Here is a 24,400-nt window from a genome sequence, read left to right on the forward strand (position 1 = left end):
TTATTACAATCCCATTCTGGGACAAAAGTCTTCCCCCGGAATGAGAGAAGATTAATAAAATATATTCATATCTAAAAAAACATTTATTCCATTTTGTCACATTATTTATGAAAAATATTTTAAAATTATACAAAATGCCAGAGGGCGGCATGAGGAACAGGAAACTCCACCCAATACGCGCAATATACAGAAGTATAGCCTATTTAAAAAAAAAAATTAAAATATATACTTCATTGGGATAATTTCCTCTTTTACTTGGCTGTTCACATACATACATAGGTACATCCAAACTAATACCAGTCTGAAGCAATATCAAAGAATGATTGACAGCATAAGAAATAAGTCTATTTCAGCAAAAAAACAATTGCATGCGTCATCCCCTGCATTTCCATAGCACCCCTACAAGCGACACGGCAGGGACAGGCTTTATTAAACCAGGGAACCGCTCCCAAACAGATCTCAACTTATTATAATATAAATGGGAAATTCGGTGTGACGAGATGACGTACATTCACGCCACCAATTAAAAGGGGTGCTTCTCCATCCATCACAGTGGATTACCAACACTATTATTATTAGCAGCCGCCGATAACCGGTATAATCCGGTTTTTGTTCGGCTATTTTCGGCAGACGTCGGACTTTTGATATTGGCTGCATTGTTGTTAGGTGTTGTTCTGATTGAATATGGCATGATTGTTTTTCTGAGGATGGTATTTTTGATAACATCTCGTCTAATATATCACACTTGACTTAATTACTATTAAATAAACATGAATATTAGACCATAAATATTCACTAGTTAACAATTGTGACTTCGTCCGCAAAAAAGTAGCCTTTGTGTTCTGGGTTAAAATCTATCACCTCACAAAATTTTATCGGAATCGGTTCAGCCATTTACGCGAGAAAGAAGAACTTGGAAACAAATACACTTTTCAATAATACTATGATTACGGATGACCTGATGTAATAGTAATTTCAAGTATGCTTTTCATCGTTGTTTTTCATAAAAACATATTTTCTTGAAGGACCCATCTGAAAACAAAGAACCTGAAATATATAAAAACGTAATATAAAGCAATGTTAATAAACACTTATAAAGTGAAGTGTTCTTCACAATTATCGTTCAGTTGTAATAAGGAGAGACGTTTTTATTCCTTCCTCTGTTAGTCAAGTACGAAGTGAAAATTGTCGTCGAGAAAAAAATCAATCGTAATTTTTTCTTATAATTTTTAAGGCTACTTCAATTGTCTCGTTTTGTATTGAAGGTTGAAATAGAACAGGTATTATCGGGTTTATGTTTGATTGGAGACGAAACTAAATATAATGTACAGTTGGTTTGATTGTTAATAGGTTTGTGTGTGTCGACTCTTAAAGAAATTGACGTTTTAATTTTGGTAATTCTCTAGCAACTTCATTACTCTACTAGAATAAGTCTTTATATAGGTCTCTTTATATTTTATTATACTTCAAAAATTATTATTATAAGTCAGGCAGACAAAATTAACTGTGGGACACTAGCGAACTTAACAAAAAATATTAAATGAAATTTTAATGTAGCAAAAATATAGCCAAAAATTACATAAATTACCTCGATATAAAGTGCTCTACTTAAATTTGAGTTATAAAGTAACAAAAAGAGTCTCTCCGGCGGGGAATCGAACCCCGGTCTCCCGCGTGACAGGCGGGGATACTGACCACTATACTACCGAAGACTTGCTACGCTGTGGCGAAATTACAGTTCACTTCACACAGTACTACAGTTATCAACTTATCACTTGTGTTGAACAAATATAATGATTTCATTATTTTATCAGCTGATAATATAAATTCGTTTATATTTATTTGCAAAAATATATGAGTGTGTCTTTGATATCAAGTCGATCTAGTCTTATATATTGTGCATTTTTTGTAACCGCTATTTACTTTGGATTGGGACTTGCTTTCAAGACCAATTTTTTGCTGTAAGATCGGCTTTTATGACAACGAATAATCTTTTAGACTGCAAGTAAATTGGTATTTACGGACCTCGGTTAGTATATTTATGCAATTCACGTCCGCCATCATAAGAATAAGGCCAGATGATCCAATGAGGTAAATGGTCTTTTCCGTAAATTAAAATCATTTCAAGTAAAACTCAACAGTATAACAACAAAATATACCCAACACAGCAAACAAAACCGTGCTAATTGTTTCTCCTGATGATCTTAAATCACTTTCACTTAAGGCACAGCGTTGAAGAATGCTCTCAATAAATAAACCAAACCAGCTGTTCTCGTATAAATAATTCTTTGTAACTGATATTCATGGCTCCATGGCTCCATGGCTGTTATTTACTGCCTGTTTGTTCAACGTAAACAGCTCCATTTAGCTTCATTTCAACTGTGTGTGACTGTATATTCACAATTATTATGAAGTTAAAATTAATTTATATTGTCTTTTTTTTATTTGGTCTCTGCCCACCTCTGTAGAACAAGGTGTGATTTTATATATGTAGCTCTTTATATTTGCGTGTGTGCTGTTTGACTTCTTAGATGAGAAGAGGTACCAGTTTGGTACTTTGCGATATTGTTACAATTATTTACTGTAACGAAACAAAGCTGAAGGGAAAATCGTAGGGAAACTAGAACGACGTAAAGATTTCTAGACAGTTCCTGAAATGTTGTCAATTCTATCTCCGCGGATCAGTAAAGGTTCATGGTGTAAGTACTTTATGATCCAAATGAAATAGATATTAAAGACTAGAAGTGCGACACTCATTTGCCTAAATCAATTCTTTTTTATTTCTTTTTTTAAAAAGACAACTCATTTAGAATTGCTCTTGTGTCGCGGGGACTTTTACATACATACAAGCAACGGACACAAAGCACAACCAGACCCGAAACAATTATTTGTGGACCGCACAAATAATTGTCCCGTGTAGGAATCGAACCCACGACCTCCCGACGCAATGGTTGTGGCGTGGTGACCTAAACCACTGCGCCACGAAGGCAGTCAGGAATTTGCCAGTACCTTCTACACATTTCTATATTGCTTCCCAGAATTTCTGGAGTTCTTCAAATCTAACCTAATCTGGTAGTTCCAGTAATAAGCACTGGTAAACACTATTACTTACAGTCAACTATATTTTATAGACATTCCTTTTTTGAAGCTCAATTTCAAACCATTAAAAATCTAAGCCCCATATCACTGGGTCGCAGTGAAACGTGAATAAATCCGTTAAGTAAGGGCTTGTTTAACTCGGTTATTTATTAGGAGCTGATACGACGGCCGAGTGCCGGACAGAGAACACCGGTCTGTGCAGAGATGAGAGAACCTTGTTTGAATACAAGCGGTGTTTGGACGAAAGGGTGTTAGCATGTTGATGGTATATAAGTGTTAAATGTCGTTCTTAAAATATGGTTGATAAGTTTAAACGAATGAGAAATTGGAAGATGTTTTATTTTGGTACAACACATTTGCGTCACTGTAAGGACTGAGACGCCTATAACTTCAAAATCGAAAGAACTATTTGATTGAGTACTTAAAATAATTTTGTAGACGGCTAAATCGGAATGATGCGGGGTAAATACTCTTAACAAAACATGAAGTGAATCGTTTTCCACGTACCTGTACAAAAAGCTGCTATACATTTGAGACGTTTAGACAACCCATGTTCATAATTAACAAACAATTACCTGTCTACTATATTCGTGTGAACATTCTTATGAAACAATTAGCTCGCACCGCGGATTACTCTAATAAGACCGTGTCGATAGTCTCCGTCCATACTGCGAGGATTGCTTCATTTGCGAACAGCCCCTCCCACCCCCTCCTTCACCCCCTATCTGGTCTTCCCGACGTCGTGTAATTTCCGCAACTCCCTCTGTTCGATTATTCCTTTACTTTTTCCTCACTTGAATCTGCTAAGACGGTATTAGGAGATTAGACGGCAAGGCTTCCGCGTCGAATTATATTGATATTGTATGTGCCTCACGTTTTTACTTAAAGGTATGTATTAGGTACGTTGATAAGACCTGGGACGTGTCTGGGAGGCTTTCTTGGAACTTTTAGGCCGAACAATACGCGGGTTAAGACTGAATTACATTTGCTTTTAGACTTGAGAAGTTTTTTTAGCTTGGTGATTAGTTTTTTCTGCTGAAATGAGCAAATCTAGCGTAGCTTGCTAATTTCCGAAAATCAGTATTTCGGATATCAGACTTTCTTATCAAAGTCATTATTTTATCAATTGATTGCTTATGATGAAAAAACTTATGTGCAAATTGTCTTTGATGAAAATATAATGACCTCTCATTGACACCGTTAAGGCTTATGCAAAAGTGTAACTTGTTTTCAGTACTGTTGGACACTTTCATTGTTTTAAACGCTCACCAATAATAAACCACATTTAACATAACCAAATACCGACAGACAACTAACAAAAGGAAGCAACCTAACGCCGTGGGAAATAGCACATAGTGTATAAAATTGTACCGAGTCATGCTTACGAGGCCCCCAACGTTAGACCCTTCGCTTTTCACTTAGCAACCATTAATAACTAAAAGGTTTTTCGTTACGTTTCTACTGAATACGTTGCGTTACCGTTTTTTGGGATGAATCGTGGATTTGTATAAGTGAGGTTTTGTGGTAAATGCTTAGAAATTGTGAATGGAAAAGGATGTGTTAGGATGAATATTTTATATTGTCATCGTCGTGGTCGAGTGCTCGGGATAAATGGTTCACATTCATTTGTATTGGAGGGTAATAAGCGAAAATGTTGATCATTGTCTGCGTTTATAATAAGCTTTGTATGATGATAAATTGCTGGTTATAAATGTAATAAAAAGAGGCATTTATTCTTGTAAAAATTGGAGTAAAACTGTATGTCCTTTTTATCCTATACTGTCTTCCAAAGTTCTTCCTCAAACTCCGCCATTGGTCTCGCACTCGTCCATTGCTTGTCAGACAACCATAAAATAATATCTCAAAAAGCAAGATACTTATAAAATTAATTAGTATCAGAAATTACAAGATATTCACGAAATATTCACAAAAATGTACCTAAAAAAGTAATATGCAAAATTCCAGGAAAATAGAGCATTAATATTAAAGCGAGTTAATATTTCACCCGTGAATTTAAGTTAATATTTTAAAAGCTTATCCTTCAGGCACTTGTTGAGGCTTAAGACGGAAGGTTATCATAGAGCCTTCAAGAGAAAAAATTAACTGCAGTAATGTTTCAGAGGAATTATGAAAAATACGCGCTTGGTTATAATCGTCAGTAAAAATAATCGGGATAGCGGCGCGGTTAGGTCAAGTCGTTTGTCATCCCGCGGGAGAGGGGTACCGAGTTACAGACCGTGTACATTCGAGTATGATCCGGTCCGGTTGAAATGTTGTGATGTGGTTGTAATGCTTCTATACAATACTATTATAAAACGTAAATGATTTAGGAAGTTCAAAGAAAAATTAATATGCTTCAAAATTAGGATCCATATTGCTCGAATTGTGTTTGTAACTACTATTAATAAGTCTTCTCTGTCATCCTGAAATTCGAAAACCGAGTCTTACTATAAAACTCAACCGCTCCGGCACACGTTCCGGGATAACCGGACGAATCCCTCCTGTATACAGTCTCTTTAAACCCGGGTAGGGGTTTTGAAATATGCCACGTTTTCACTTTTTTTACCCACTCGCTTGAGTAAGGCGTGTGAATAATTTAAGTAGGCTTTCGGTTTAAAAAATGAACCGCCCGTCAGTTGCCGTTGCGTTCACGATAAACGCGCTGCCGGTTTAGTGATAAGAGACGAACATTTTTATCGGCGGATGAAAAGTTGCGAGGATTAAAATGGTTTTAAGAAGATAGGCTGGAAGTAGTGGGAAAGTTTGTTGAATACTAACGATAAGATATTTTTCCAAGTGTAGATAAATTAAGTCAGTTGCTTTTTTGGAAGCTGAATTTTCTCAGTTAAGTAATTAATATAAAAATCTAAACTACTTATATGATCTTTAACTTAGGACATTACATTACTTTCCGTAGGTGGTTAAGAATTTTACGTTTTAACATCATTAATATTTATTTCTAAAAAGATTTCATTGAAATAAAATACTTGGTGACAATTAGTTTCATTTCTTAGTACAAAAAAAAAACATATTCTAAAAATGTTTATTGCCACCGACTTCAGGGTTGTCACTATTAATATTTTAAGATAAAAACAAAATACCAAATCCAAAAATAAAATTCTAAAATAAGCCGTGTGAATAGAAAACTCACAGAAATAGCCGGTAGCCGGTAGGGGTCACTCGTGTGCGCACATTTGTCATGCGTGCCGGGGTCAACGACCGGGAAGGTTCCCACTACGCATTTTGTATGCTTTCGGAAAGGCGCTTACCTAGTTTATTTTGAATATTAAATTATGGGGTTACTGATTCATTTTTAATCAGTTCTTCAAAATACTGGAGTTGTCCGGTGAAATACTGAAACGGCAATCAAGTCGGCTTATCGCGAAATCCGGATGCGATATCCGTCATTTAAGTTTTTTTTTAGACATTTGAGGACGTTTCTCCCAATGACCCTATTTATACACATAGGCTCTAAATATTAATAACTTGATTTATAAATAGAAATAAGTCGAGATATAGAACTAACTGTATTGATTTTTTTAAACAAACTGCAATGACAAGTGCGCAGAACTTTTAACCGACGGTCCTGTAACACAAGATGTATGTAAGGATCGTACCAAGAGGCGTTCTTTAGTCTCTGCCTACCCCTATTGGAAAAAGGCGTGATATTAGGTATGTATAAGACATTGAATGCAGAGGGCAAGTTTCAAGTAAGATGTTTGTTAACGTAAGCATTTTAATTGTGACAAACTGAAGTTAAACTCACTTACCACGCCTAAATTGTACTAAATAACATTTGAAACAATCCTTAGAAAGCACACGGCTTCAAATAAACGAATTAGACAAGTTCTAACGCGATATTGTATAACGAGTGAATAAAGAAACTCGCCATAAGTGAAACAAAGCTTTAATTACAAGGGCGTACGACGCCTTCGGTTCACCCCCTAACGCCCCCAAACACCCCCTTCCACCCCCTCGCGACTCCTTGATTTACTGCGACTCTACCCGGGAAAATTATTCCCCGTTGGTGATTTACAACCTCTACATTTTTACCTGCATTATTTAATAGCCGAATGTGCAATTGCACCTTATTTTAAATGTGTTAGAGTTGATTTTTGAATGTTATTTAACGTTGTATACGTTTAATTGTTGTAGTTTGTAGTCTGTTGGAGATATGCGCATTCATATACGCTTGTGTTATGTTACGGCTAGTTATTTATACGTCAAAAATTTAATCAAAATTTTGTAAGTGGGACAGCACTTTATTTAGTTCACTTTTTTAAATTATTCTAGTTTTTACCTGTTACTCCCGCCACGACAGTTACATGCCTTATGCAAATACAGACACAGACATTTATACAAACATCCCAACATATAAACTTTTGAATTTATTATGATTCTATACATTCATCACATTAAGTAACGAATGAATTAGGCACACATTTAAGTTTCATCAACTCTTTCCTAGCATGTTCCAACCTAAATTCACAATTTGGTTTCCATACTTGCTGCCCAACCCCCTCAGTCATAAAACATGATGTTATAATAATATCTGAATAGTGTATGTATTGCACGACGTCTGCATGTGCCAATAATGTAAAAAGCGTGACGGTACATATATTCTGTGAGTCATAAATATCACGTGGTTTACGACAATATCGACGTCGGTATAAACTAAAATCCTATAAGATATATACAGACATACGTATTTATATTTATATGTATATATTGTGAGGATTGACAATTTCGGGAACATTATAAATAGTACACTCGTTTAAAGTTCTGTAGTCTAGAATTAGTTAGGTTTACGTGGAAATTTTAAATTTCAGTACAATAAACGATATTAATTGTCAAATGCCTCATTTTCTGTATTATTAATAGCCTTCTGGTATATGTATAATGGCATTTATTTTAGAAGATTTATTTAAATCGATCCCAATATTACCAAAAATTTAAGAATAATAATTGTTCTTAATGTGTGTAAACTGCATCTTCAACAAATAAAAAACACAATGTTAAAAAGTCAAAGAAGCTATTTAGCTATGGAATATCATTTTTCCAGTCTATATAATAGTAGGAAACATCAGTTAACATAGACTGTGTGATTTTCTCTCACTTATAAATCAAATATAACGCACAGAGAACCGAACTGACTACACTTTATCACAAACCGAGCACTCTAACCCCAGCACCACACGATCAATCGCAGCACCACGTCCATTCAGTAGCAGACAGCGGCGATAAATAGTGCGTCTGGTCCCACGATCGATTCCCGTGCGGTGCACTGACGTGGAGGCTTTGTGCTGGCGCGACAGGTGGAAGATGGAGTCTTTTTATGTCTCTAGGGTCTGTGGGGAATGAGTTATGTTACACTGTGAATATGATTTTGTGGGATTTTGAATTAAGTTTGTGGAGTTAGGTTTGCGGTATGAAAAACGTTTGGAAACCAATTCTTTTCTTCATAATATTATGTCCGGAGCCTCTCGCACTAAATCCACGAAAGCTGACTTAAAAAATAAAAAATAAATATCTACTACATATCTCTCTATCTAATTTGGTAATAATTGATTTTTACTAGTGTTTACCAAAAATAAGGATATTAATGATTGTTTCTTTTATTGCAGGTTACGAAGTAAATTGCATCAAGCACGCACACGTTTATAATATTAAGGTACGTATCACAACAAGTGATAACTTATTTATAATTTAATATCAAAAACCAAGTAGGTAATTGTTTTCAACAAACAAACAATTTACAGCGTACAAATTACCAAAAACAATTTACAATAGTTGTACAAAATAGACATGCAGTAAAACATATTACTCTAATACTAATACTATACTAAAAACTAAATAGAAAGACTCGAAATCAGTAACCGTAAAACAAGTCCGAGTCGGACAATGAACGCCAAACAGAAATATTTTCCTCCGATTTACCACCGTAGCAATATATCGTAGCGCTACGCGGCGACACAATGGACTCGTAGAGCGTGGCGTAGCGGCTACGGCGTAGCCACAGCACGTGAACGGTAGGGTAACATATGTTTAAAACGTCCTGGGACATGTACAATTTATGACACACATTTACTAGATTTTGTGCAACTATTTGTAATTCTTATATCGCGATGGAAATGGAATTGGATTTTACACTCGTGGGTTTTGGCAGGAAATTCTGTCATATTTTAAAATAGTATACACCCTGTACGGTACTAAATACTATACTATTATTCATAAAGTGCATTTATGTTGAAAAGAGTGTTCTTGCTTTCTTTTAGCCGTAACGTATGACTCAGAAGTTCTACAATTTATTCGTATTAAGTACTCCTATATTTGAAATCCTTAACATTCTTAAATTAATGTTTTGGATGAATGAATGAGTGAGTGACATATCAGTAACACGGTGACCACCAGAAATAATTTAAAAATAATCTGTAGTTTGTCGAAAATAAAAGAGATCAATAAAATTTAATTGAATAAATAAATATTTTACCATGAAAATAACTGTCATATTATAAAAACGATTTTAACAATAAAAAATAAATCTAAACAGCAGTAATCCCTCCATAATTGATCGTCTGAAAAGAGAATCGTTTCCTAACAATAAAACAAGGCTTCTACCCCATTCGTTGGGATGAACCGATTCAACGGCCTCGTTACACACCGGATATTGAGAGATCCATCACTGTGTTCAGTAATTAACTACAAATACACAATATATTTATGGTATTAAAAACCTTTTGTTGAAATAACGAAATTTTAATTTCATTACTACCATGTAAATCAATTTAATTTTCAGTCGTCCTTTTTCATACAATTTTGGCAAATGAGCATTGCGTCGTTAATGCAATAATTAAAAAGAAAATAAGTATGCTAAGGTTCCATAATAAAATTTTCTTTTCATGATCTCGTCTGTTTGGGATAATATCCCTTTATATAAGGTAGTTGCATGCGTTCAGCTTAAGTATACATATATTTCTGTATTTTAATTGAAAACTAGGGGGCCTATTGAGATCTCAATTGACAACTATTTGATAGCTACTACTCGAATGTGATTATAATTAATACATTACGTCAAGTCAGCAATATACAATGGCTATCAATAGACGTATGCAGTTAATCTGCAACTGACAGTATGAAGAAACGTTCAAGCATTTAAAACTTACAAAATTATAATTTTAGTAAAGGTTTATTTATATAGTAAAAGACAGACGAGCGCATTTAACAAAGAGTGACGTCACAACACACGTGTGATTTAGCGAGGGACCTTTCAACAATGCACACGTAATGCTCCTGACAACACATTCATCATCTCTTATGTTTAGAACAAGGGATAACTTTTAAACGAAAGACATCTATTTTACTCCATACAATGAAATGGTTGTCGCTGTCCGCAAAACTGCTAAGAAAAAAAATACTTACTTTTACCTACTGCTAGGTTTTTTGTTTTCTTTAAAACTCAGAGAATAGGTAAGGAAATTTTTATACATGCAAAATCAAGAATGTACTTACTCATTTCTCAGATAACTTAAGCTAAGTCCTTTTTACAGAAGTTACAGAATAAATCGTAATCTGAAATTCATGTCTTTATATTTAAATACTTTCTAATCAGTACATTACAGTAATATCCAGTAACATGGTGAGCTTAGTGTTAGCCTGCAGAAGTCTCGCGGAGGCTGTATTGGACCGTCGCCAGAGAAACTCGAGCATGACCGGACTAGATCGATGGGAACAAAAAAATTACACCACACTCATTCAAATGAAGGAACAATTCTATTTTTTTCAAGTTCCCTCGTCCCAAACTTATTTCGAGAGACGGTCCCAATTTGCTCAGATAGCTACATTAACATTTTTGTTAAATAAAATTAGATATGTTTACTGCCATGAACCTTGTACGTTCATATCGGAATAATTTACATGAAAGAAATATTGTATACACATTAGATAAGAATAAGTATGTTCTTATAAATAAACTTAATCTAGTCCGTGCACGAGTTCCTACTAAAGATAAAGATATATAGAATCTTGACAAAGAAAAGGAAGCTATACAATAAATAAATAAGGTTCCTTATTCCTCCCTCAGTAAATTGTTCCATATAATTATAGCAATGTCTACAACTGTCGCGTACTGAATTCAGTCAATTAAGTTTCATCAATACAATACGAACATAATTGTTCCGAAGAATTGAATTCCATAACAAATAACAGGGATAGCTTCCCATGATTACAGAGTATCACGGCTATAGACCGTACGTACGCGTGTCATACACTCGAACACGATCTAAAATGTATCTTATATCCGTAGAGGTAGAGTACAAGATGGGTATTGATAGAGATTATATAGCGCGGCTTTCGTTCCTTGGGGAAAGCGTCAAAGCCTTCATTAGACAAGTGTACAGCGATATGAACGCGCACAGACGGAGGAGTGCCGCAGGGCGCTATACTAGCACCACTACACCTACGTATTGCTTATATTTTATAACGTCACGTTTCTTAACAATAGACGGAAGAATATTTACTCACTTTTATCTCTTATATTAAAATGTATTACACAGTATAATGAGCCTTCATTTTATCTTGATATTTACATTTCCATCTCAGTTGAGATTCCGCTGAAATGAATTCTTTTCAGCAGAATTAATGTAGTCAGAAACTAAGTAACGACCGACGCTGCAAAAAGTAATTTCAAGAGCCTTAATGAATGTCTAAATTGAGGAAATAAAATTGATCAAATACTTGTCTAGGTGGAGCGTCGCGACGGACGTGGACGTAGCGACGCGGCGACGTTTACCGGCAGTATAGTACTGGTAGTAGGTGCGGCCTTATTAGTCTTTTACTGAGTCGGGTATTAAAGTCATTGCGCCATTGTTATTGGAAATTGTAAATTCGCGTTGCACCTCAATATTTCAATGGTTAAGTAGTTCGTTTCCCTTTGTTTCACTCACAAACGAAGCCAGTGAGTCTCGCTCTCGATTGCTCTTCTCCGAGCGTTTGCTGGTTCTCTTGTTGTTTGTTTTTACTTCGAGTACTAAGTTGGTGGAGTTTTGTATAAATTAATGTTATAAGTATCAGACGGTGGCCAACTATTTCAAAGTTTGTAAAAACAAACAGCGTCGGGCAATTCTTTGTTTTCATATAAAAGCGTTCGTTGATAAGATTTCTTCGCGAAACTTTTAGTGTTCATTTTGTTTGTTGTGTTCTATTGAAAATGCGGATCCAATTTCAGACGAAGTATTATTTTTTTAATATAAAAGGCTGTTTCTTTCTCGTGCAGATTTCGTAAGGCTTGCGGAGCGAAACTAATATCCTTCTTAACTGGGATTTGCTGTAGCTTCGCTGAGTTCTATAAACTTAAAAGATGCTATGAATTTGAGATTTTGATATTATTTAGAGAGTAATAACTTTTACTTTCCGAGACAATAACTGCTCTTTTAGTACTGCTCCTAAGACAGATTAACATAATTTGCAAGTATGGAGTTTTTGTAATGTTGACAGCTATTTTATGCTACATAATAATGAGTATGACTAATATTTTGTGTGTGTTTATGTGTTTGGTCGTAAAAACCAAATAAAATTCTCAAGTACAAACCACGGGGCGAATACCTCATGTAAAGCTAAGGAAAAATATACATATGTATATGTTAACCAAAGCAATCAATCAGGGTGCACTCGCACCGCTTTGCAGGGACACCGCACGAATATCTAATTTTGTTTGTTACCCCCTAGCACCCCTAACACCCCCGAGGGCACCGCGCAGGCGTCGAACTCCCCAAATCCTAGCGGACGTTGATGGATCACCCTTAATGACAAGCACCGAAGGGGCGCTAGTGCTGTCCGCTATCGATAATAGTTATCGATAAACTCGCTTGTGGAAATTGGTTTGATAACATCTGATTGTTTGTTGAGTGCCGTGCTGATGGCATTCACACGTATTGTTTTGAAGCTTTTGTTGTTGGCTTGAAACTCTTTATGGGATAGTGGAAGGTATTATGTTTTATGTTGATCAATGAAGGTGATAGGTGTGAGTAATGCAATGTGAATATCCGTTTTATGACTTGATTCGTATATGTGATTACAATGTATAACAATGTATTACAGTGTAGTTACGTACAACAGAATATACCACATGGAGGTTTAATGATAAAAAAACAATATATAATTGTTCTTTTGTCTGTATTACGTATTATTTATTAAATCATTAACTAATTTAAAGCTTTTTGTTTTGGTGACGTCTTCAAAAATTATGTTATGATATTATTTAATTTACAGTTTATATGTTTATTCGCCATTTAATAATTGCTAGTACTTTGTGAATGTGCTAACGGCAAAAATAGTGACTGACAAAAACATTAACGTACAACGTCATTGTCGATAAAACACTGAGCACATCCCTACATTTACCCAACACACGGGCCCTCCGCTCGAGCACTCGGCTCGGCAATCGTATTAGACATTAGCGGCCCATGCCTTTAGCATTTTTGCTGTATCGACATCGGTATAAGCGTGTCCCATCACTAGTCCATATGCTCCCTTCGTGGGTTCTCGACACAATCGCATTAGAAATTAGCGATTCATGCTTTTATTTAACTGTTGTTGCTTTTAGAAACGTGTGTGGGGACCTAGTGTTGTGATTTGAATTCTCAATAACGGTTTATGAGTTGCTAAGGCGTGCTCTAGTTCTGGAAAGAAACAAGTTAGACGGGAAAATACGATTTTTAGGAATTTGTTATAGAGTTTTTTTAGGGAATTATTTAAATTCAGTCACAGTCAGATGTGTAAGTCAGATGATCATTCATGGGTTCAAAGCAGCGACCACTAGCGTGAGAGGTTCATTTCTGGATCACTCAGCTATTACTGCACTGAATTCTTACTGTTTGTTATTAATCGTGTAACCCGATGTAGTTTATGAATTTCGAAGTTAAGTGTATAGTTAGACTTTGTTAAAGTGAGAGATAGATGGTGTAACAGGTAGACAGTTAATGAGCAAGTTGCTAGTTATTTCATACAAGTATCGCGTAACTTTGATCATTTCCGCAGTAGTTTTGACTAGTTTATAACGATAAGTTTCTTCACATTGTAATGAAGTATTTCAAGTGGTGTAACGTGTGTATGATTTTTGTTTAAATTTGAGTGATATTCTAAGCATTGATTGGTTAAGCAATTGTTACGTGAATAGTACTAGCATACTTTTAGCACGTCTTTGTAAGCTATTTATGTATGTTTTCAATATTTTCTTATGTTTGTCTGTGAAGACCCAACTTACTTAGATAAAAAACCTGTTTTTTCAATTACTTCACACAAACCAAACGTCAATGCCATAGCACGTCAAAGTTTGGCGAGTTTACTTGCAATGTAATTTGTTTGTACAAAATAAAAAAAAAACTAACAAAATAATTATTTCCAATTACTCAAGGGCGATGACAAATTTTCCATTTTAATTTCCGAATAACTAGATTAATAGTGTTAGTAAATCACCCTTTTTGACAATGCCTAAGTCGTTTCAAGCTTCCAAAGTAAATAATTTAACGATTTTTAAATGCGATAGTCAGTAATTCCAGTTTAAACAATACATGGTTTTTACATTACTGTCCATAGAGGGTATACATGTAGGGGTTGAACAATAAAATATAAATGAAATCAGACAAATAATCGCTCACATTCCTTCATTATGCATTACTGTGGGGTGCGGATAATGTACTGTTAGGTTAATATTTTATGATTTTGACTGATGGACGTACGGACAAATTGTAGAAGTAAGTTAATTTAGGGAATAGCCTGTATTTTGGTAGCAAGGTCGGTCTAGAGTTAGGTAGTTTTAAAGAGATACTATTGTCCCTTTAAAGAGAAACAGTTATGCTCGTAAAGTTATCCCTATTAGATATGTAGGCAGATATTCGTCAAAGTATCCATGCCAATTGTAGTGCACTATGTACCATGTACTAAGGAGCAAGTCTATTGCCATGAACTAAGTATGTTACCAAGCTTCTATTACGAAGAACACATGATATATTAAAACGCCCAATATCACTTTACACAGCGCGATAATCGAACTAGAAACCCCATGATTAACAGTTACATACATTAATGCTATACCTCAAAAGCAATCAATACAAAGTTCAAAGAAAAAAGACACAATAAATAAATAATAGTAAAATGTAGTGGTGAGGCAAAGTGCAGTAGATGTAGTAAATGATTCAAGTCACGGAACTACATCAATGGCGGCCATTTTACATCGACTGTACATCGCTCGTTAGGGGCGCTCTATTGAGGGACCACTACACAATTGTTTTAGCGTGATCAGCAACGTAAAGTAAGATGACATACCTTTATTACGAATGTTGAGTTTTGAAAAGCGTGTAAGTATACGATCAAATTGAGAAATTTACTCTTTAGAAGTAGGTTAATACTTAAATGAATAGTTAATTTAATGCGTTTTAAACATATTCATACAAATATTACAAGTTTATGCAATAAACCTTTTTGTAGCCAAATCAATCAATTAGTTTTGTAGGTTTCTTTTTGTTTATTATTTTATTTCTAACTAATATAAAAGTGATAGTGTACATGTTTGTCTTGAACGTCAAAACGGCTGAACTGATTTGAATAATATTACAGCAGGGCTTCTACAGCATGTTTATAGAGTATACCCTGGGAAAGGAAATAGGCTAGACTATTATTGACGAATGCGAGTCGAACCGCAAGAAAAGGTTAGTCCAAAGTAGATTAATAAAGCTGAAAAAATAAAAGCTGAAATTTGCCGTATTAAAAGCTTGATATAATAAAAGTAACTACAGCTTTTTTTTTTCATTTGTTCTATAGTTCTCGAAACGTCCAAAGTTTACATTCATTAAAATATACTACACAGATATGTACTTAAAGTTTAAATGTAGCACTTAGAGTTCAGTTAGCAGACGTGATCGCAGGCTGTGTTCAGGCATTAAAACTGTTTGTTTAGGCTGTCTGCGACGCGCTGGCGGTGCTGCGCTGTGGATATACGCTGTGACTCATATTAACAAATAATATTGTTGTTTGCGGTTTTAAATGCTTGTTATTTTAGTTGTTGAATTGAAAAACAAAAGAATATTGCATTTTAATGAACGAGAACATGCATCTTTTTTATATGTTTTGGTGTAGTCGTAAGCCCAAGTTATATGCGACGTAATAGTTTGAAACTTAGGGAAAGTCATTGGTGGACCATGGTCTTTCGCTGCTTATTTTCTTAATTTTTACTTTCTAGGGTAGGTAAAAAAAATAGTTCAATGAGCGACATTTGAATACACGGTCTTGAATTGTAGATTTCAGAAATAGATGCCTTACCGTTTGTCACAAATGTCACCAATTTTGAATTTCTCTATAATTTATTATCTTTATTAGTGGACTATTTCAATATATAAAATCAGAAGAAACCTATTTTACTGTCAATTTTTACTAAATACTATACTTATTTATGGTACTTTTGCTATTTTTATTTTCTTATGTACCGTGATAAGCGATGATTGATAAAAACACTAATTTGGCTCATATTTTCAGTAAAAACATATAATTTATTTATCATTAATCACATATTTCTACGCTCATGTAAACTACTTTTAATTCCAAACACTTTAGTAAGCGTACGTTAGCGAAGCTGTGCGCGGGAGATAAAAATGATTTATTTCACAAAACGTACGAACAAAACACATTAGCGCGCAGTTTGTTAGTTGTTGCTTCTTTGTTTTATGTTTATACATACATACAAACATACATATTATCATTTACTTATTATTATGCAGTTTATTTAACGCCAGGTCTTAATGTCGTAACTTTGAAAGGACTTTTTAGAGTAAGAAAAACTTTAATTGAATGGCAGACCTGCCTTGAAGTCCTACAGGTAGAGCATGCGATCTCGAAGTCCTAAGTTCGATTCTTGGGTCAAGCACAGTGCTACAAAATGATCTTCAGGGGTGGCATGAGTTGGTTTTACGGCTAAAACACTACTTAAACAGTTTTATGAAATATTGCATTGAGATAGTTATAAGCCGGAGATTAGTATAGTTTAGCCGGAGATTTGTATAGTTAGAGATTAGTATAGTATCAAATGTCCTAATTCCTATTCGAGTAGAATATGTACGCAAGAGAAGCCACGTGTGTCAGCTAGTTCTATATATTTCTAATTTACGACTAAAACCTAGTACTAAATATTATCCTACATCACTACATCATAGTAAGCACATCACTAAAGTATCTTTACCCAACATAATTAACATAATCGAGTTATCTCGTACAATTAGGTAGGGTAATACCGTTGGGGTAATTACCCGTTAACTGCTAGCGCGGTATTAGTGCCACTGCCGCCAGAGGGCGCTGGACATGCCTTGTAATTACCCTACATACTAATTACTCACTGCTATAGAGAGGGGTAAAAATTAGGGGATTATTTTTAAAGATGTGGGAATTTATTAAACTGGACGTGCTGTGGTTAAGGTGGTCAACTGTCTTTTTCTAAAGTATTTGGTGTGCATTCGACGTTTTCGTGAGATCTATTTTTAAAAAATTGTGTTTTGTTTGTTTTTCGTGGTTTAAGTCGTTTATACACATGACAAATTTACTAAACAGTGTTTTTTAAGTCTTATTAATAAATCTTCTGTTTAGGTCAAGCCAATGTAGGTACTAGACAAAACTACTTAAACAAATTATTACCAGAACAGTGAACCGAACCCATAAACGTGTGTAACACTTAATAAGTATTGTTTTTTAATCCAGAATAATTAAACATCGGTGTAAAAACTACACAAATCATACAACCCGAACAGATAATTAAACATCTCATATTAGTAAGTTCACTTTGTATCGAGTAGCTAATATTTTTGAGACGAGGTAGTCCATCTAGAGCACCCATCGAATAGCACCTAGCCTAGTCACGAAGAGAACCTGTCAAATATACTTGAGAAATCTACACAATCACACTACTATCACACTAGATCATAACAGTGTTTCCCAACTGTATGTACATATTAAAGTATATAGCCCATAGCTATACGTCTATATACTCACTATACAAACGCATACATCAACTCGTTGGCCCACTGTGCAAGTTTCTAATGTATATTTGACTAACTAAGTTCAGTGTTGACTTGCCACAAGTTCGTCAAATTACTTAGATCAAAATGTCGTGGTACTGAATCAATGTGTGTGTCTTATGTATTGAAATTGTGTGATAAACTGACAATAGAGTTTGGATAAAATAGTTCTATGTGTTAGGAACGAATATGAGTTGGCTTTCATATGGAACTTTTTGGTGAAAATGGCAGGTTAAAAGTAAAATTTGCTTCAAAGGTAGGTCATAAATGTGGTAGGTTATATTATTATATCGGTAGGTCGGTTATATAATTGTTGGCATGTGAAATAATTAATCTGACTATGTAAGTATTAATTTGAGTAAAGATCAAAAATCATAGTAGGTATGATTTCGCTGCTTATTTTCATTTGATGTTATATTCTAGACTCTCTACTTAAGGCGGTAAATCTAGAAATAGAGCTCTTCAAGACTGTGTTTTATAAATAACTTTACACATATTTTACTACAAACTTTTAGGCCAAGATTAAATCGAACCTATAAGTAAATAGGTACTTATTAAATAACACAAATAAACATTTTACCTGTAGCAGACATCAAAACCAGGCAGCATAATTTATCGAAACTTTTGATAAGAAATCCTGAAAATTCGTTTCAGTTCGCCGCGGTCCGAACTTTTACAACTTCTAACATTTTAAAATGCGAATAGAAATATTTCGTGTCCGGAGCGCGTTAAAAACGGTCCGGCGGTTCCGCTAAACCGGAACATGTGCGGAATTCTGTAAAAAATATATGCCCGCCCGCTTTCCGGCTGTGTTTCAAATTCCTAAACCATTTTTTAAATTTATATGCGGTTGAGTTGAGAATGGGCTTATTCTGAAACTTTTGAATATTTTTTCTGTTTTGATTTCAGGTGTTTAAAGGCAACGTGAACTATTGGTAAGTACTTAGTACGTAGTAGTATTAATTAGGTACGTACAAAACTTTAACAAAACCAAGATAATAAACGAAACAAAAGCTGAAAACTACTGATGTTACATTTACTTATTGCAATTTAATTTGCAAGACACATTTACACGTTTGGTACGTTGTTGAAAGCAGTATTTCTAGATGGTAATCCTCTCACTCACCACATACTCACGAGTAAGTGTCGTGTAGACACTGAGTTGAAAACTTAATGAAAATGTACATTAACGTTTTGTTATGTGATTCATGAACAATCGCACGTCACATAGTGCAATGCAATTTTCCACAGATCTTGCTATCGAGTACCGAGAATTAGACAATTAGACAATAAAAATATTCTATTAGAGGCGCTGATAAGATTTTCAAACATTTTTTATCAATAGCTATACAGTTGTCGATACTTGGCAGTAGTATGAAATACCTTCTCAGCATAGTCCCGCGCGATACAAAATTTATTCCTACTGTAAAGTAAATATAAAAACAAGAATATACTCGTGACACACATTCCCAAGTCCAGAATAAACATACACAGAAACTCATAAGTTAATGGACTAGAGAAAACAGTGCATAGTTCACGACAAACAAACACACAGGAAACGGAAGCTCGCGCTGTAAATCGATCGGCAAGCGCGTTCCGCTGTCATCGCCGGCGCATGCGCATGCGCACCATGCGGTGAGGAGCTGAGTGTAGGATGCGTGTGATTCATTGTGGTAGAGCGGATTAATTGATGATTTATTTCGTGTGGCTATTTTAATTAAGGAATTTGGTTATGGTGACACTGTTTAATTAATTAATTTTGATCTAGTTTCAGTTGTCGTGGTTCATCCGTAATTATGTAAAATGAAAGCTGTTTCCAGCTTTTGCTATACGTGTCTTATCTAAACTTTGTATTCACCTGAGTATTTTTTGGTGCATTATGAATTTCGGGTATCACTGGGTTTATAAGGAACATGTCTCATCATTTATTTTAATCCACGGTTATAATCATAAACTATACTCAAAATTAAACAAAGCATAGAATTGTTTATTATCTTCATTTCTTTTCAATACTTACTTTTACAGTCATAAAAAATCAATATTCTTCAATAAACAAATCCTCCCCACCGCACACTCATAGTCCCTCTACAACAGTATATCAGTCAATCGCATCGCAAGTTGCGCATGCGCACTTAACATATTTACTGACCACCATCTTAGATTGTCTCCACTGTTGCACTGCGGCACTCTTGCACTGATTCATTGTTGCACTGGCTCACTGGCTCACTGGTGCACGCACTGGGTGGCCACTTCGCACTAACGCATGATAATTGTTGCTACATTGTTTCAAGACTGGTCATTCATTAAACGTAATTAACAAGTTTGCAGTGTTTCAGTCACTTTCGATTTTAAAGGTTATTTTTAAATACTTGTACATTGTTTGTAAATCCTGCGAAAAAATTTCAATGTCGGTTGTTTAAAACAAATGATTGATAAAAATATGTGAGCACCTTATATTATAAAGATTTTGTGCTTATTTGTGCTAAACACATATAAGCACAAAATCTTTTTTTCTACAGCTCAAAAGGAAAAACTGATTAAAGACACTTAGGTAAACGCTTAAGTTTCTTGTAACTCCTACTCAATAAATGAATAATAATAAAAAAGTTAGGTTTGTTACCATTACTCAAGTAATCATCTTGGTATGACATAAACCGTTGTACATCGGATATCTGGTGGACCACGGCTACAGACTTCGTGTAGATAAGTTAAAGGCTGTTCAAAATATCATTTTCAAACAGGGACAGACCAATATTTATAAATAGCGTTAGAAATATCCCTTTCTTAATCTATACCAGAAAATATGAAACTGAAACCGTTTGAATGCTGATAATGACCTAAAATTTAGTAGGCACTAGCTTAACTAGTCCTTACTACATCTATACAGGTCAATGCTACTAGCTACATAGCTACACTACATAGTATTAGTTACACAAGTAGTTGATACATATAGATGCATGATAATCTGGCGCTGTGCGGCATCTCGCTAAGATGTTAAATCATCGTAATACCTTCATCCTTGCGCCGAGCCGTGAGCGAAACCACGTGTCCGACCTATATTCATAGTCAAGATTAGCGTTAAAAAAGTTCGTAGAAAGTTTTAATGAAAAATGAATCTAATTTAATGCAATACCAAGTGTCTTGTCTTGTATATATTTTGACAAAACGAAGCCAAGCAAATACTAAACTCAAAAAAGCAACTGTTAAGAGCTAAAGAAGTAACAGAGTCATAAACGACATCAAATGTTTTTTTGTCACTTATTGTGAGAAAAGCAATTAAAGTGCGGTTTTTATATCTAAAAACAACTATCTAATACAAACTTCTCTGTCTCTTCCTGGTGGTCGCGTCAACCTTCCAATCCTTTGGTTCAAATTTGCTCTGTCTTCGACGTCGTTTTCTTCAATCTCACATGCCTTAACACCTCGCCGCAACACTTCTGTCCACGTGGTCTTGGGTCTTTCTATCTAATACACACTAAAAAATTATAATAAAAAACCCATCTAACTAAACTCGCAATGTCACTAAATGAAAATACAAAAAGGCGAAATGAATAATAGGCGCGTTTTTATTGCACTCCCGGCCATTTGACTTGCTCGAGTAATAAAGAGGGCTTGTTATAATGGTCATCCTGTCTTTTCATTTGTTACGACTATTTAAAGGTACCACAAGTTTTGTGGCTTGTAATTTATACACGAATAAAGTAAATGCGCCTGAAATTATAAAACAGTAAATAAACTTTAGGAGTACTTTTTTACTTTTATGCCCTTGAAAATATTAGGTAATTCTGTAGATAATGTGGGTATACTTTTGTAGGTAATTGTACTACCGACTCTTCTTAATTTATTTATTTTATAAACGTGTATTTTACAAGGTTTTTTTCTATTTACTTTGTTCTAAGGAGTGTTTGATTTCTGTTGTTGTTTTCATATAAACTTTTTGAAGATTTTGATGAACTTAATACGCCTCGTGGACGAAGATGACGTGTCGGTTTCCTTATACTTCTTATATTCCATCTTTTAATATAAGAGTGTTGAAAAAACATTTTAATGGGCGCAAACGATTTATTAAAAAATATATTATTATTCATAGTTGCTACAAAGGGTTATCTGTTTCTAGACTGGTAAACTAACTAATTAATAAATTCATAATTAAATAAATCTCCTTAGGCATCGGAAGCTTAATAAAAAAAAATATTTATAAAATTCTAGTAACGAGACTATGAATACCGCTCGGCGTGGTGCGCCAGCGCATCGCACGTAACACGATCCGGTGCACACTGCGCTCATTGAACCACTGACTCTAGCGATACACAATACATACACTACGCAGTACACAGTGTACTTATGTACTTGTGTACTTGTGTACAGGATTAGAGAACAGAGATGTTACTGTGCTTGATTGTTCTATGGTGGTCTGTCTGTCTAGTTATGAGTTGGGTGTTTCCTTTACGTTAAACATTACTGATGCACATTCTAGGAAAAATGAAAAAAAAATCCATATCACTTAGTTCAGCAATAATAGACATTTTTAAAAAAGTTGAAATTCCACACCCTTGGTCGCATTTTCACGTCCTGTGATCACCAAGGTCACAATTTCGCTGCGTTTTTTTTAATTTCGTGATCTTTATTAAATATGCTATTAATCGTAAAACAAATAAGTGCACAAAACATTGTTAATTTACTAAAAAAAGTTAAGTTTTACTGAGTCATGGTTCACAAAAATATCGTTATTTAACTTTGACGCTTCATATTGGAAAAAAAATGTACTACACTACCCTTGGCAAGTTATTTCAAAAGTTGGCGCATTTAATCAAGATTACAAAATGGTGCAACACTTGCCACTTTTCATGCCAATAAAAATGTTATTTTTATTTGAACGAAGCATGTCCTCACAGATGGATCTGACGCAGTGGTTGAATTTTATGGCCTGCTCATTAACCGATCACTTCGACTTACTTTTGGACTTTACATACATATGTAAAATCACGCTTTTTCCACATAGTGGTAGGCCAAAAAAAGCCCAAGCGCCTTTTTTACAAACTTCCCTTAGTTAATTAAATAAGAGTTAGAGTTACTTAAATAAGAATTTAATGTGTAGATAATAACTTTTAATGCGAAAAAAGGAACCAATGTCCTGATCATTGTTTTACACTGCTTATAAATATTACATCAATAAAGGGCGCTACAAAAAATAATGTGCAAAATGTTTATCAATCGTCATAAATAACCTTTAATGTTTCCTCTTAGTCAACACCTTAAAACCTGCCTTATTTCTCCCACAGTGTACAAAGATGACTGGTCTGACAAATATTCTGTCAAAGACATTGTACAAAAGTGCACGGAAGTGGGCACATTTTCGTATATTTTTTGTGCATAAAACGCTAAGTCAATCAACGGTATCAGTAAATATTTTTTGTCGCGCTTCAAGTTGGCTCGAGTGCCACAGAATGTGTTCCAACTGATAAAAATCTCGAGTGCTTGATATACGGCATGTAAGAACGAAGAAATAGTGACGGGATGGGTGCTTTGTCGATACCATATTATGACTGAGAAATTTTCCTAGCAGCAAATGTGAAATAATCTTACTTCTAATACAATTCTTCTGGCTCGTTTTATGATAAGGTTACAACTTAGATTTTTAACACACTTGAGTCAGTTAAATCGATCTGTATTGTAGCCAGCAAACTAAAAACCTATAATTGTGGTTTACAGAAATCACTCAAAACCATAGAAAATCTTATTTCATTAAATAAATAATGATTTATTACTGATCATTGTAAGTAAAAAAACAATCACCGTAGAATTACAAAAACAATTTTTAAGCTCAATATTAAATACCAGTTACTTTATTCATTACCGTAACAAATACGCGCACACAACACGTGTGCGTTATTTCTTATAATTGTATAAGTTCTATTTTCACAGACTAAAAAGTGCGTCATGGATAGTCTGTCGTCTGCGCTGCACCTTATACCGACACTTTATTAAAAAAACCATCGATATCGACAAACACGTTCCCATCCCAATACCCCGGCTACCTGCGCAGACGCACTTGACGTCGCCATCTCGACGGTGTCGCGATGGCGCGCAAATGTCGCCCGCCGCCATACCGTGCGTTTTTAACAGATAATATTTGTAGCAATTGATTCATTTGTCTGTTCAACAATAATGGACTGGGTTCGGGATTTGCGTGGGACTGAGACATCGCACAAGTGTGGTGTTTTTTGTTTTGGATCCTGTAGGAA

At 34.8% G+C, this 24,400-nt stretch overlaps 1 non-coding gene across 1 annotated transcript; it reads right to left on the minus strand.

Moving 5' to 3' along the window:
- Positions 1-1,640: 1,640 nt before the first annotated feature.
- On the minus strand, positions 1,641-1,712 carry TRNAD-GUC (transfer RNA aspartic acid (anticodon GUC)). The gene has a single exon. It is a non-coding gene; the product is annotated as a tRNA-Asp (tRNA).
- Between the last annotated feature and the right edge of the window lie 22,688 nt (positions 1,713-24,400).

This window comes from Anticarsia gemmatalis, chromosome 14 (genome assembly GCF_050436995.1).
Source record: "Anticarsia gemmatalis isolate Benzon Research Colony breed Stoneville strain chromosome 14, ilAntGemm2 primary, whole genome shotgun sequence".
Lineage (NCBI taxonomy): Eukaryota > Metazoa > Arthropoda > Insecta > Lepidoptera > Erebidae > Anticarsia > Anticarsia gemmatalis.